Here is a 15,108-nt window from a genome sequence, read left to right on the forward strand (position 1 = left end):
TGGTTGATTACTTCTGGACAACCCCTGCTTGACCAATATGTTTCCAGTGATTTCAATGTTTGCCTTCATTAGGTATGTTTTTGACATGCGACTACTGCAGCCAATCATCCGCCACAGATCAAATACAACTTTCACTACTCCATCGGAGCAAACATCGCTGGAATGGCATTGATCCAAAAAGGAGTACATTTTTTTTTATATGACGTTGTGTCCACTGTACACTCCAGGTAACGTGTGCAGCTGGTTTCCATCTCATATTTTGATGTGTTGAGATATGAAGGAGGGGGAATTTGAGAAGTGATTGACCATAGCAGGTTTGAATGTGTGTATTTTCCTGTGTGTATTTTACTTTATATATGAGTGTGCATGTATCACTTCCTGTGTGTGTGTTTGTATGAGCATGCATGTGTATTTTCCTGTGTGTAAGAGCATGCATGTGTATTTTTGTTAGCACCACACCAGATCCCAGCTCTGACAAGCAGGGTCTCCGGGGTGTTGCTTCACTCACCCATGATGTGCTCTGTTCCTCTTTTCCTCATGCTCTGCATGCTCCCAGCAGCACTTCCAGCCAGGCCTCTAGCCATGTCCTTAGGGCACGCACGCTCACTTCCGCCCTCTTAAAAGGCAAGTGTGTGCACTTTCTATTTCCTCCCAGCCAGTGCTTGAGAGGCATTATGTATATATTGCTTCTCCACTGTGGAGGTGCCTGAGCAACCTTCCTGTTTTGCAGTCTACGCTGTGTAAGGTTACATACCAGTTCCTGCTTCACTCTGGTGAAAATCCTGCCTGCTGCACTCTGGTGCAAGTCCTGCTTGCTGCACTCTGATACAAACTCTGTCTGCTGCACTCTGATACAAACTCTGTCAGCTGCATTCTAATAAAATCTCTGCCAGCTGCTTCCTCCAGACTGTACTCTGGGTTCAGCTGCTGCACATCTATTGGTCCGTCCTGGAGTGAGACCTGGCCTTCATTGGGAGCCAAGTCTAACCTCACCATCAGAGGCTCTAGTGAACAATCAGGTGTTCACTTAGTCACGCCCCTCCAGGCTCTTCACAGTCCGTGGCGCAGTGGTTCCACAAACCACGTCCGTGACAATTTTACTGTGTGTATTTTCCTGTATGTATAAGTGTACATATGTATTTTCCTGTGTGTATGAGCATGCAAGTGTATTTACCTGTGTGTATGAAATTGTGTGTATTTTCCTGTTGGTAAAAGTATGTGTGTATTTTCCTGTGTGTATAAGCATGCATGTGAATTTTCCTGTGTGTATAAATGTGCATGTGTATCTTCCTGTGTGGGTATTTTTTCCTGTGTGCATTTTCTTGTGTGTATGAGCGTATTTGCGTATTTTTCTGTGTATGAGCATGTGTGTGACATCACACACATGTGAGCAGATCCCGCCTACATTTACTGCATTCATAATCTGAGCTAGTTTTACACTATTTTTTCATGGCACATATTAGGGATCTCACAGGGGAAGGGGGGGCATCATCTTTGCTCAACTCAGTGGAGGGGAGAGAAGGACCCACAGGGATCGACTCTCTGGCACCACCACTTGTTCCAGGTCAGTCAGGGAACTGCACCGAGGGCAAATAGTCACCGGTAAGGCTTCCCTTATAGGTACGAGTTAGTGAGGTGCTCCCAGTGAGGGGGGATATATATCACCTGTCCAGGCTGGGGATATATATTTAAACCTCCCGGTCATCACTGCCAGAGTTCCTTACTAAAACAATACAGTATTCTGTCACCAGTTCATCGTTCGACATAAGACCCGTCTGACAACAGGCTTATATCGGGACAGAAACCAACCCAAGTAGCGTAAAATTGACCATCCGAGCGTGTGGAGGAGGGGATTCGTGAATTGGGATAAAAGAGCAGCCCAATATTAAGTTTATATTTAATCGCTGAAAAGGCGCACTAGAAATATACAGGTATATATTTTCAAGCACAATATACAGGTATACAGTCACAAGTGTAGTACAAGGATAGGGTATAAATAGGATGCAATTACCGTGTTATGTAGCATGTGACCACAGGGAGGCACTGATGGATCACAGGTCCAAATCTTGGTTACATGTTCCCTTGGCCACATCAGCTAACTGGTCCTCCTGCCAGTATAAAACTAAGTCTATAATGAGGGACTGCCTTATATCTCCTATGCTGTTTCCTGCCTCACTCTGCTGCCACCCCTGGGCTAGGCTGCCTCCCTCCTCCCATGTCTGAGAATAAGATTTTCTGTCCAGAGTCGTGGATGGCCCATAACTTTGCGCCCAAATCTCTGAATGGGTTGGCTGTGCTGCCACTGAGTTCCGCTGGATTTTATCTGCGCATAGAGACTAAATATGTCTACTGCATGTAATTCCTGTTAGCTATGCTTTATATCTCCATAATGCAGAGTTCTGGAGGTGGCTAAATAATATGGGCATATGGGGAAAGGAATGCCAATTCCGATAATGTGCTCGGCTAGGTTCAGAGACATTACATTCTGTTATTATAGGTCATTATCCAGATTTAACACTTCAGAGCCTGCTGTGACTTGTGGTACCACGGGGTCTCCATGTGCTTCAGTCAGACAAAAGAGCCAGCTGGTTGCAGCTGTAAAAAAAACTTGCACTCTTGAGTTAGGAGCTTCAAAGACTTTCTTCCAAGCTCTATTAATTAAAAGAAAACAAGGATCCTATGGAATCCCAAGAGTGGCGGAGCATTTCAGGAGGGGAGAGACTTTTAATTTGTCCCTCACAGCACATTTCAGCAGCTGGTCACCCTAGTTTTTTAAAGTGGAGATATCAAACCTTTTAAAATTGTTTTTCATATTTTATTTAATTAAAAATAAATGCTAACATTTAAAAAAATGGAAACATTAATATTTTACTTTTCTTAGTTGATGACATTTTTTTTTTAATGGCACCTTCCCTGTAACTTCCCTAAACGACCCATCACAGTAAATGACATCACAGTGTACACCGTACCAGAAGTCTGCTGCCTCAGAGTAACCTTTGATTCTGCCCTGCCCTTCAAACCATACATTCAAGCTCTTACCACCTGCATGTGAAGTCAATGCCCCACCATGTCTGATTTTATCCAGACTCAGAATTTTCAGAAATAACATAAAAACCCATTTCTTCAAGAAAAGTCAGAGCATGCAATGACCCTGCTATCACCTCACCACCATTAGAGCTGCTGCAACCCAGCCAACCTTTTGTCTCCTTCCCCAATAACCTGTAGACTGTAAGCCAACAAAGGCAGGATCCTCTCCACTCTGTACCAGTCCATCACTGTTATTTTGTTCATTGTAATTTTTATCTGTATTTTGTATTTAAACACTTTTCACATGTACAGCACCATGGAATCAATGATGCACTAAAATTAAATAATAATAATAATAATAATAATAACATCAATTATGAAATTGCCTCAGACATATGATTGAACACAAATTAGCAGTGATGAATAGACAAACTTTTTACTTGCTTGCAGTGATGAGATTACACACAGGAATAGTACCTAATCTGCACAGAAAGTCCATTCACACATATTAGTAGCAACAGAAATCTGGCGTGGAGTAGAACCATGTCTGATCTAGGAAGTAGATGCAGACTAGAAAAGACTCAGAAGAGTTTGCTGGAAAGTTGATTACTCAACTGCGTAAGGTGGATGATGAGCCAAACTCTCTTTATACACTGGTAGCTGAAAGCTGAAAGACTGTCATCTACTGTCCAAGCAGGAGCATGCAGAACTGACTAGAAAAGGAAGAGTTTCAGGAGGGAAGAGTGTGGATGGAGCACCGCTTAAGGTGACCTTGATTTTGCAGTTCCCAAATATAAAACTCAGAGAGCCAAAATAGGGGGAGATTTGGCACCAAGTAAAGGAGTGGACAGGGCGTGTGTCAAGGGAGACAGTGAGGCCTTGAAAGAAAGCCATTCTATAACCTTCCTGACAGCGAAAATCTGACAAAATGAAAAGAAATTCTTTTGCATTTTGTATGTATGGTGTATTTCTGAGTAATGGTCTCAAAATCCAATCCACTTAGTGGGAAGGAGTCTCAGAAACTGATTCCATTCCCAGTACAATGGGACGTGCAGCTTTACAGAGTGTTGATTTATAAAATTTTGGCATTAAATAACAACATAGTTTTTATGAATGGTCAAGGAATATTTTTTCTACAAACCGCCTGGAAGATATGTCCATTTCTATGACTGACTTTAGCAGTGTTCTGAGCATATTTAGATTTGTAAATCTTGGATCTTTGTACAATTACTCATAGACTGCAGTCAATTAATTGACGTGTTGGTTGTTGTTCACTAATTAAGTAAAGACCTCCATTTCTCCCTCAGTCAAACTTAGAGTGGTCGCAGGGTTTATCAAGGCCTTAATGTTCCTTATGACATGTTTAAATAATATGTCTGTGGGAGAGCTGACGGGCAAGGGAGGATTAATGGTAGATAGGATACCTCCTGTAAATCTTTGATCATTGAGAATGTATCTTTCCCCATCAATTTCTATATCCATTGTTTGATATAATATTTGTTTGTCCTCACTTGAAAAATTAGGGTTATGGCTAAAATAAAGTGGTCCTATTGAAATCTGTCTTTCATTCACTATCTGTGTGTATATTAACCCCTTTCCAACATCGGACGTAATAGTACGCCGATGTCAGACTCCCTCCCCTTGATGTGGGCTCCGGCAGTGAGCCCACATCTTTCCCTGGACTTGTCATCTATCCCGGAACTTGTCACCTCATTTTTCAGCAATACGCTGTGGCCACTGCCTTTCGTGGCTTATCTACATCATTTTGTAATGCTGTAGATAAACCCCCAATCTAACCTGAAAGAGAAGAAAAACAAGTTATATTACACTCACCCGGGGGCGGTACGGTCAGATGGGTGTCGCAGGTCCAGGTCTGGCGCCTGCCATCTTCATGTGATGGCTTCATCTTCCTTGCTTCTTGTCGTAATAAACAAAAATAGGAAGCGCACATAGGGTGTATCGTCTATTAAGAAACCACAATGAAATCCCCAATCAGTTAGACTCACCTGCTATAGTTGTGTGAGTCACAACAAACTGGGAATCACTCCTAGATATCCGGTCGTCGCTGGTGTCCCGCTGGCAATAAATAAAAAAAATCCAAAGGAATGGAAACATTTCTGAAGTCGGTGTAGTCTAGAGTGTTAGTGCATGTGAATTATATTTTTTTAGCCCGTTTGATGTGGCAGGTTCGATTCCACGTATTTTACATATTTTAAGTTTTGATTTTTTTTTTTGTTTATTAAGGTTTGACGATATTGATGAAATGTTATTGGATTTTAGAGCATAATAGCATGTATAAGCAGCTTTTTTAATATATACAATTGTTTTTAGATGATATGTGGGCATTTTCACAGGAAATAAATGTCAAAGGAAGGTGTATTTGTAATGATTTTTGTCTGTATATATATCTGAAACTTGTGCTTATACCTGAGGCCCTGATGAAGTGGCTGGTTTAAGCCACGAAAACCGTAGGCTCATTAAAGGATTTTTTCTGTTACCTCTGCTGCGGAAGGTGTGTTTTTTGCTTCTTGTCGTGGCTCCTGAGTAGGCGTACTGATCTGCCCTGTTGAGGGCAGAGCCAAATATTGCAGTACACAGGTGCCGAGAAAGGTCAGAGAGGCCCAGTGCCTCTCATATAAGAGAATCAGATCACACTATAGATCAAACTCTGATCAGAGTTTGATAGGAGTGTCACTAGCATAATTGACCTGATTCTCTTGGATGAGAGAATCTTCAATTGTGTGACCTTAGCCTGAAAGGGGATCTTCAGCATTCTGTCCTGCAGTTTAACAATTAGTATTTAATAGTAACAACACAATCTACATTTCAAAAGTGTACTTTTTTTCTTTGTTCAGTAAATTTGCAGTTGTGCTGCACCAATATTAGCAAGATGATTCAATCACTCGGTCTAAAAGACCAAGTGGTCAAGTCTTTTTCTATCTCAGCAGCCCCTTATTTTCACACCTCTGCATACATAACTGCTCAATGTCTATTTAAAGTTCTTCTCAAATTCTATTGTGAAGAATATATTCTTGAAAGGTCGAGATAAGAGATGTACTCAGCATGCTCACACCAGCAAAGCACAAAAGGAAGATTAGATGCAGACCTGTAATTTGGAACACCTAAGTGCATCCAGATATTATTTTTTTACAGCTAAGATTAAAATGAAGTATGCATGGCTTCAGCGAGAGAGAACATATGATTAGGTTAAATTGAAAAATTCTTATTGAGATACCATATGTTATCACTTCAAAAATTGAAAAATAGAACACCACTGGATAGTAAAGGGGAGACAGAAGATCTTCATGGTGATAACTCTCAAGGACAGGAGTTATTTCGTAAAAGAGACAATTTTTTTTTTACTCTGAATATGTATGAGAAAATTAGTTTCATGTGGCCTTTCTCATCTATATTGTGAGAGGACTCTAAGCAGTCTTCTACATATGACTCTTCAAGCCTACTCTCAATATTTTATCCATAAACCCTGAGAATCTTTATTTATGAGCAGTGTATTAGCGATGATACTAGATGTCCACTCCATACTACTGGTATCAGCCAGACTGAGACTGATGCATAATGTCTTCATGATTTTGAAATATAAATCAAAGCTTTACTTTCCTTGTCCATTAACTACACCCACAAAAATGCTGTGATTTTACTCTTTTTGATTGTATTCTCACATACTTACCTGATGACTAATCAGTTGTCCAGAAAAAAATGAACAATTTTCTTCTGTAGCTTTTAACTTTACTCCCCTATTGCATCTGTTTGCCACTTGTGTCAGTTGTTTGTCCAATTTTGACATCCATGTTACATCTGAATTACAAATGTTTTTTTTTCCATCCAGTTTTTAAGAGAAACATGTCTACTTTTTGTCAAAAGCATATATATATATATATATATATATATATATATGTATATCACTCAAAAGAGATAACATATCTGCTAGTACACTCTTTTCCCATGCTAAACACAATAAAAACTATGCTTTTTGTGTTTACTAACCATATTTGCTTTTGTTCCCCTTGAGTAATGCCAAATTCCGTACCATTACCATGCCCTCATGGTCTGACTGGTGATCATAAGGTTTGGAGGGAGGCAGAAAAGGCTTGAGGTAGAGAGGAGGAGGGTAGCAAAGGTCATTTCCATTGACTATGCAGAGATCTTCAGTAGCACCCTGATGCTTTTATCACCTTCTGTAGCATGTACATCCAGACCTTTATTCCAAGAGGAGGAATATTCAAAAACACAAATATGAGATGTTGCTTTTCAGCAGAGGAACTATTTTTGTATTGGAAATTCAATATGGTCTCTTTATGTTAAAGTTAGGTTAAAAAATTCAGATATGATGTGAGTAACTTATTTACTGGGCAAAAAAGTTGCTAATCTTTTCTCAAAGTTGCAGCTAGACTTAATTTCTTCAGGAGTCAGGTGCTAAGGTTCAATCTATTAGCCTCACCTGGTATATAAATACCTTAGCCCAGAAAAAGTGGGTTTTTTGCACCTCCACCTCCTTACACAGCTACCTACCGGAGCAGTTAGGCTGTTTAACCATTCTGCTACACCCCTACTCTTATAATACAGCTTAAATACCTACTAATGACAACATCCCTGTTGTTTCTAAGGAAAGATGGGGATATTATTTTAATACTATGCTCTACTGAACTATTTTTTTTATCTGTGCAGTTTTCTTGCCTCCAGAATATCGTTTTCTGCACAACATTTTTATTTTTTTGGTGTGGACATCTACTATTTTTAGTCCTGTGTGATCGAAATGTGACCTTATCTGGGACTGACAAAAGCAAGTTGTAATGCTAGTTTCACACTAGCGTTTTGGAGCGCAGCGACGGGCTGTGCACGGCCGCATCTAAGCCCCACCCCCTGCCGCGCCCCGCCGGTAGCTCCGCCCACCGGCGCATGATGCTGCATGCGCCCTGCGTCCCCTATCTTTATCACAGGGGGCGCAGGCCGTGCGCAGTATGCATTTGGCGGCGCATGCGCCTTTTTGACGGTGCACCGACGCAACCAAACTGCAGCAGGTTGCGTTTGGCGCAGGTCGGCGCACCGTCAAAAGGATGCATGCGCCGCCAAATGCATACTGCGCACGGCCTGTGCCCCCTGTGATAAAGATAGGGGACGCAGGGCTCATGCAGCGTCATGCGCCGGTGGGCGGAGCTACCGGCAGGGCCGCGGCAGGGGCGGGGCTTAGCGGCGGCCGTGCGCAGGCCGTCGCTGCGCTCCAAAACGCTAGTGTGAAACTAGCCTAATGCGGAAGCCTACACAATAACAATAGCTGAAATTTCTGAGATTTTGTATGCTAATTTACAATTTCTATACTGCATTGAGGCAATGAATGGCAAGCACATCTGGGTGAAGAAGCTGCCACACATAGGGTGCAGCCATTACAATTATAAACAGTACATTTTGGTAGTACTTTTAGCCTTGGACTTCTCTCCTTTTACCGTGGGCGACCGCACGCCGAACAGTTTATTATATACATCAACAGAACATAACCGCAGACAGTCTGCTCCAATAGCAGATACTTCTCTGCCATTATAACCACCTTGCTGGAGTTACCTTCCTGGAGCTCCTGCTCCACACACTGACTCCTGTCAGTCCTCTACCCTTGGGAAGCTGTCTTACTGGGATCACCATCCTTGTTACCAGGGCACTCCCAACAGTCCAGACCCTCAGAAGAACAGTAGCTCCCGACGCAGTGCAGTCATGGACTCTGCACATTTGACCTCTCCATGTGCTCTTCAGGAAGTCCACTCCTTGGAACTTCTAACACACATGCCTTTCTGTCTCACAGGACCTTAGAATACAGACCATTCAGGTCCACACACACTGACCATGTGACCCAAACCATGGTCAGAAAAAAATGCAATATGAGAAGAAAAATTAGGATGCACCTCCATAAATGAGTACTAATAGTAGGGTGCTACACCTTGTTGGAATACATGACTGCAAACCAAGGAGTAGAAACAAAGAAAAAAAAAATGGCATGCACACCTAATATAAGACAATATTACAAAATCTTTATTGGAAAAACCCAGGACAAACAACAAACATTAAAAACATCTAAAACCGGGATATGGAATGATGATCCAAACATACCCATGAAAATGATATCTCTGGCATGGCACAATATTTCTGCAAGGCTCCACAAACTTTAAATAGTAATAATACCACAAAAAATCATAGACATCCTCTTTCAAGAAATACTGGTAACTGATCATACCGCACAATCCTATAAGGCTAACAATATATAATCACTTGAAAATGAGCCTAATAAAAAGTTGTATAGGAATTGCATGATCTGGATATAAAAAAAAGACAAAAACGTGTATATGTGCATGCTGATGCTGACGTTGCAAGTAAAGAGCACAAAAGCACAAGCTGAAACACACTAATAGTTCTGAAAATAAAGCTTTGCATATTCTGAAAATAAAGTTTTGCATATTTTTACATATTTCCCATAAGGGATGGGGGCATTGGTCTAGAATCACTGTGTTGAGAAACATGTGATGGTGTCTCTGCAGTTTTGGATGTTGATCTCCATGAGTTCATTCATCCTCATTTTTCACAGTCTTCTACTAGGCATTGCTCCTACTGGCCAGTTTCCCACTCCACACTGATGAGGGGCAATACCCCGAAACAGCTGTCTGTGGAAGGATACCATGTTTTGGCATAGGTGGTGTCAGGGTCCTGACTGCACCGGCGTACAGCCTCCGCTTAGCAGGGACTCACCTGCACCGTAGGGACCCCTGGGGACAAGAACAGACGGAAAATAAAGATGCACAGGACCTGAATGTAGAAGTTTAGCAAGCGGGCACAGGACCTATGGTCATGTGAATGCAAGGGGGCGGGGCTTAGCATCCTGCTTTCAGAGAAGGTAGAAAACTCAGAGTCGGGCAAAGCGGAGGTCATGCACAATAAAGCCAAGCGAGGTACAGGAGGGATAAACTGATGGGAGGTCAGACAAAGCCAAAGGTCATACACAAGATATCAGTAAAGTACCAGGGATGAGACAGAACGGATAGTCAGGGCCAAGCAGAGATCAAAACCAAACAGACGTAGAAGGTACCAAGCAGAATCCAAAGCAATATCCAGAGAACAGACCGAGTCTTATACAGAGAATCATGCCACCAGAACACAGCACTAACACACTCAGGGGTCACCACACAATGCCAAGGGTGAAAGTATAACTGATGGGGGATGGAAGCTTTCTGAGGCTATAAGAAGCCACAAAAAATCATAGACATCCTCTTTCAAGAAATACTGGTAACTGATCATACTGCACAATCTTATAAGGCTAACAATATATAATCACTTTAAAACGAGCCTAATAAAAAGTTGTATAGGAATTGCATGATATGGATATAAAAAAAAGACAAAAACGTGTATATGTGCATGCTGGTGTTGCAAGTAAAGAGCACAAAAGCACAAGCTGAAACAAACTAATAGTTCTGAAAATAAAGCTTCATGAAGAGGAATGTGAATATAATGATAGCTACCAAAGTAGCTCAGAGCAAAGGAGCCAACATAAAGCCCATTGGGCAGTCAAACCACATGCACCAGGGGTATGTGGGAGAACCCCACACGTATCGCTGTGCAAGACAGCTTCGTCAGGAGAAGTCTGTACCGGGTCCTGTCAATAATCAGCACACCGGTAAACACAGGCTCATTAATTTGTCTCTATATAATGGCTGTTTACAGGACCCTAATTCTCATAATTACATGAAATTTCACTCGTAATCAGGATTTTCTTTTGCAGGTGGGCAATCTCACTAATTAATTTTTCCAAAGGGGTTATCCCAGGAGGGTAATCTCCTCAGCATTTCAGAGAGCAAAACAGCAGGATTAGATTTTGTTGCTTTCTCCACATGTAGGTGAACAGGACTCTTATCCAAGATTTATCACCGAGTTTAACAACAGTTGGCATCAGGTGAGAAACATACTAAATAAACATTGGTCAATTTTGACCACTGATAGCCAAACATCAATGGTGACAAGTAGTGTTGAGCATTACGATACTGCAATATCGAGTATCGGCCGATATTCGCGGTATCGAAGTTCCGATACTGAGTTCCGATACTTTTTGAATATCGAATACCGGAATTGGAAGTTCCCATAATGCAATAAGCCAGTTTGATTTTATTCAGCCAATGAGGAATCCTAAGAAGTGTGGGCACATCCTGTTATGCATGTTAGGCATGATAACTAATGGCATGGCTGTGATTGGCTGCTGAAATGATGTCATGATGCACTATAAAAGCCGCCGCCACCGCCATTTTGGGTTCACTCTGCTGTGAATTTATTTAGGGACAGGACGCTGCTGTTCTGACTCTGAGGGACAGTTTGAGCTAGCGATTTGCTTTATTGTGCTTTACCCAGGCTACTTTAGCAACTGCTGTGTGAGAAGCTTTCTTTTGCCTTGCAGCGCTGTTCACGGCTGGCTGCGAGGTCTCTGTGTGTGAGTGCAGCTCACGCTGTAGTGTGTTCTGTAGCCACCTCCGGTTGTAGTCCGCACAGCGTGCGTCACTGCCTCATACATTGTCCTTTTTTGCATTAGTGCTGCTCATTTTTCCAGATTTCTCCTATTAGTGTGGTTCCATCCGTATCCAGCTAGAATATTTGCAAACACTATATAGGAGTAGATAGAGGAGCCTTTCTGCTGGCTTGTGCCCTGCAGCCCCAGCCACATTAGTATTAGCCTATTTTTTGGAGCCTCATCTATTGCATTGTAGGTTACCTTCCTGCATTGTAATAGCTACAAAAAGTTTGTGATACTATCGGCTTTACATCTTTGGGCACATCCAGTGACTTTTTGTGAAAAAAAAAAGTTAATAAAGTTCAACAAACACTCCACTTTACAGTTGTGTAGGCCACATTAGCTCATATTAAAGTCTAGTCCACACATTATAAAATTAGTGTTTCTTATACCTGTTAGCAGCGGTTCAGAAATAACCCCACTAAGCCCTTAGTACTTTTCTGCCTATCTTTATCAGTCTACCAAGATGAAGAAGGCAGGGAGTAAGGCACGTGGTCGTGGGCGTGGAGTTTCTGCAGGGAGAGGACGTGGGGATTCAGTGACTGCTGCGGGCACCAGTGACTCAGCATCCCCCAGTTTTACCAGGGAACAGTCCTTTATGCGCAGCTTTGTAGGAGCTTGCCGTACCCCACTGCTGCGGGACGAACAAATTGAAGCCGTTGTCGGATGGATGGCAGCTAACGCATCGACTTCAATTAGTTCCAGATCCTCTCAGGTCCAGAGCACTGAAGAGCACCCATCTGTCTCTTCACCACCTGCCAAATTGCCCAGGCAGTCAGAGAGCCCTGGACAGGAGCCATCTCTACTTCTGTTCTCTGAATCTGTTGGCTTGGAAAGAGGGGGCCAGCCAAGCAGCATTCGAGAATTTGAAGAAGAGGTAGTATGCAGTGATGCGCAACAGCTTTGTCTCTCTGAATCTGAAGAGGCGGGTGGGCCAGTGCCTATGGTCAGCACACCTCAGTACGCATCAGATGATGAGACTCAGGTGCCACTTTCTGGTGCGTACTGTGCTGGCGAGACTACCTAGTAGAAGCAGGTGTTTGAAGAGGGTAGTGTAGATGATCAGGTCCTTGACCCATCATGGCGTGAGGTACAGGAAGGTGGTGGGAGCAGCTCTGAGGAAGAGATTCCCCGAACAGCCAAAAAAGGAGGGAGAGGGAGGGGGCAGACTCGGTTGCCTGTAGCCTCCACTTCGGCACCCATTAGGAGCATGCCTCTTCCAAAAGCCAAAACGGGCGCTCCCAAGACTTGCAGTGCCTGGTCCTTTTTTGACACAGTTGCAGATGACATTTGCTTTGTCAAATGTAAGCTGTGTAATCAGAAAGTGAAAAGAGGGAAAAGTGTCAGCAACCTCAATGCCACAAATATGTGGAAACATGTGCGGACCAAGCACATGGTGGAGTTACAAAGACACACTGAAGGCCTAGGCCAACCTACAGTGCCACCTACCACCTCTTCAGCTCGTGTTGTAGCCTCTTCCTCCAGCTCACACACAGCTGGTTCGGCTTCCTCACAGGATCGCCATGGAAGAACCTCTGGCACTATTGTACAGAGACACAGTGTCGTTCCACCCACAGCACCACATTCCCTGCTATCCTCACACTCCCAGGCCAGTCTACAGCCATCGGTAGCAAAGGCATGGGAGAAAAGGCGCACATACTCGGCAAACCACCCCTGAGCACAGGCTCTGAATGCTGGCATTGCAAAACTACTGTCCCTTGAAATGCTCTCATTCTGGCTGGTGGAGACTGACACCTTCTGGAACTTCATGGCATTGGCTGTCCCACAATACAACGTGCCCAGCCGCTTTTATTTCAGTAGGCAAGTCGTCCCTGCCCTGCAAAAGCATGTGGAGGGAAAAATTAAACATGCGCTGCTAAACGCCGTCAGTAGCAAGGTCCACCTGACCACCGATGTGTGGACCAGTGACCATGGACAGGGACGATATCATTTCCTTACTGCCCATTGGGTAAATGTTGTGGAGCCGGGTACAGATCTTGAGAGTGGCTCTGTACGTGTTCTGCCAACTCCAAGGTTTGCAGGAATCCAGTAAGTACACATTGACTCCTCCTCATACTCCAGTTCCTCTGAATCAGCGCTGCAGGAGCCGTCACAGTGTACCTCCACATGGACACGTGAACGCTTACCTGTTACGATCGATATCAGCATGGGCAAACATCAACAGGCCATATTGAAATTAATTTCTTTGGGGAATCGAAGCCACACAGCGCAGGAGCTCTGGAATGCCATCAAGCAGGAGAGCGACGTGTGGTATGTGCCAGCGAATCTCCAGCCAGGCATGGTAGTGTGTGACAATGGCCGAAATCTGGTGGCAGCTCTGGGCCTAGGCAACCTCACTCACATCCCATGTCTGGCACATGTGCTCAACTTGGTCGTGCAGAGTTTTTTGAGGGACTATCCGGATCTTGATGCACTGCTACACAAGGTCCCCATAGAGTGCGCACACTTGCGGAGTTCCAGCATGGCAAGATCGCGCATTGAAGCTCTGCAGCGCCGATTCCGCCTTCCGGAACATCGTATCATATGTGACCTACCCACCAGGTTGAATTCAACATTACATATGTTGGAGCGGTTGTGTGAGCAGCAGGCAGCAGTAATGGAGTACCAGCTGCATCAGGTACAAACAAGTCGCACTGCGCGCCGTTCACACTTCACCACCACTGAGTGGGCCTCTATGAAGGACATCTGCCACATTTTGCGTGCCTTCGATGATTCCACGCGGATGGCGAGTGCTGATGTTGCACTAGTCAGCATAACTATCCTCCTTATCTGCCTGCTTTAAAAAACACTGCAAGCACTAAGGGAGGAGGTTGTGGAAGAGGTGGAGGATGAAGAGTCACAAATGCCATCTGCTTCTGGACAGTCTGCTCAACGTGGTTCCTCACAAAGGCCTAGGCAGGGGACACTTTGTGAGGAGAATGAGGAGGAGTCAATGGAGGAGGAAGACATCTGTCCAGAGGAGGGAGGTGCACAATGCTCTAGTAGTCAGTATGTAGAGCGAGGGTGGGGTGATGCAGAGCAGGCAGAGATGATGCCTCAAGCAGGGGGCAGCGTTACTTGGCCAGTTGGCAGTCTGCAGCACATGGTTGATTTCATGCTGCAGTGCCTGAGAAACGACCGCCGCATCGCCCACATTCTCAACATGGCTGATTATTGGGTGTACACCCTCCTAGATCCTCGCTACTGGGACAACTTACAAAGCCTCATAACACCGTTGAACCGGGAGCGTAAAATGCGGAAGTACCAAGACACACTGGTGCATTCCATCATGTTCTCCATTCCACCCGAGAGCAGTGCTGCTAGTGCTTTACAAAGCAGCTCTGTGCGTCGAGGCAGTGGAGGAAGCTCTGCACAAAGAGGGAGCAGAAGCAGCGCATCAGCACAAGGCAAGACCAGTATGGCCCAAATGTGGCAAAGTTTTGTGTCCCCGCCACAAATGTCTACACCATCACACGGCTCCAGTCAGCAGGAGGCAACGTTTCCGTCAGATGGTGACAGAATACATG

This window comes from Dendrobates tinctorius, unplaced genomic scaffold (genome assembly GCF_039654945.1).
Source record: "Dendrobates tinctorius isolate UK_male_01 unplaced genomic scaffold, ASM3965494v1 ptg000098l, whole genome shotgun sequence".
NCBI classification, from domain to species: Eukaryota; Metazoa; Chordata; class Amphibia; order Anura; family Dendrobatidae; genus Dendrobates; species Dendrobates tinctorius.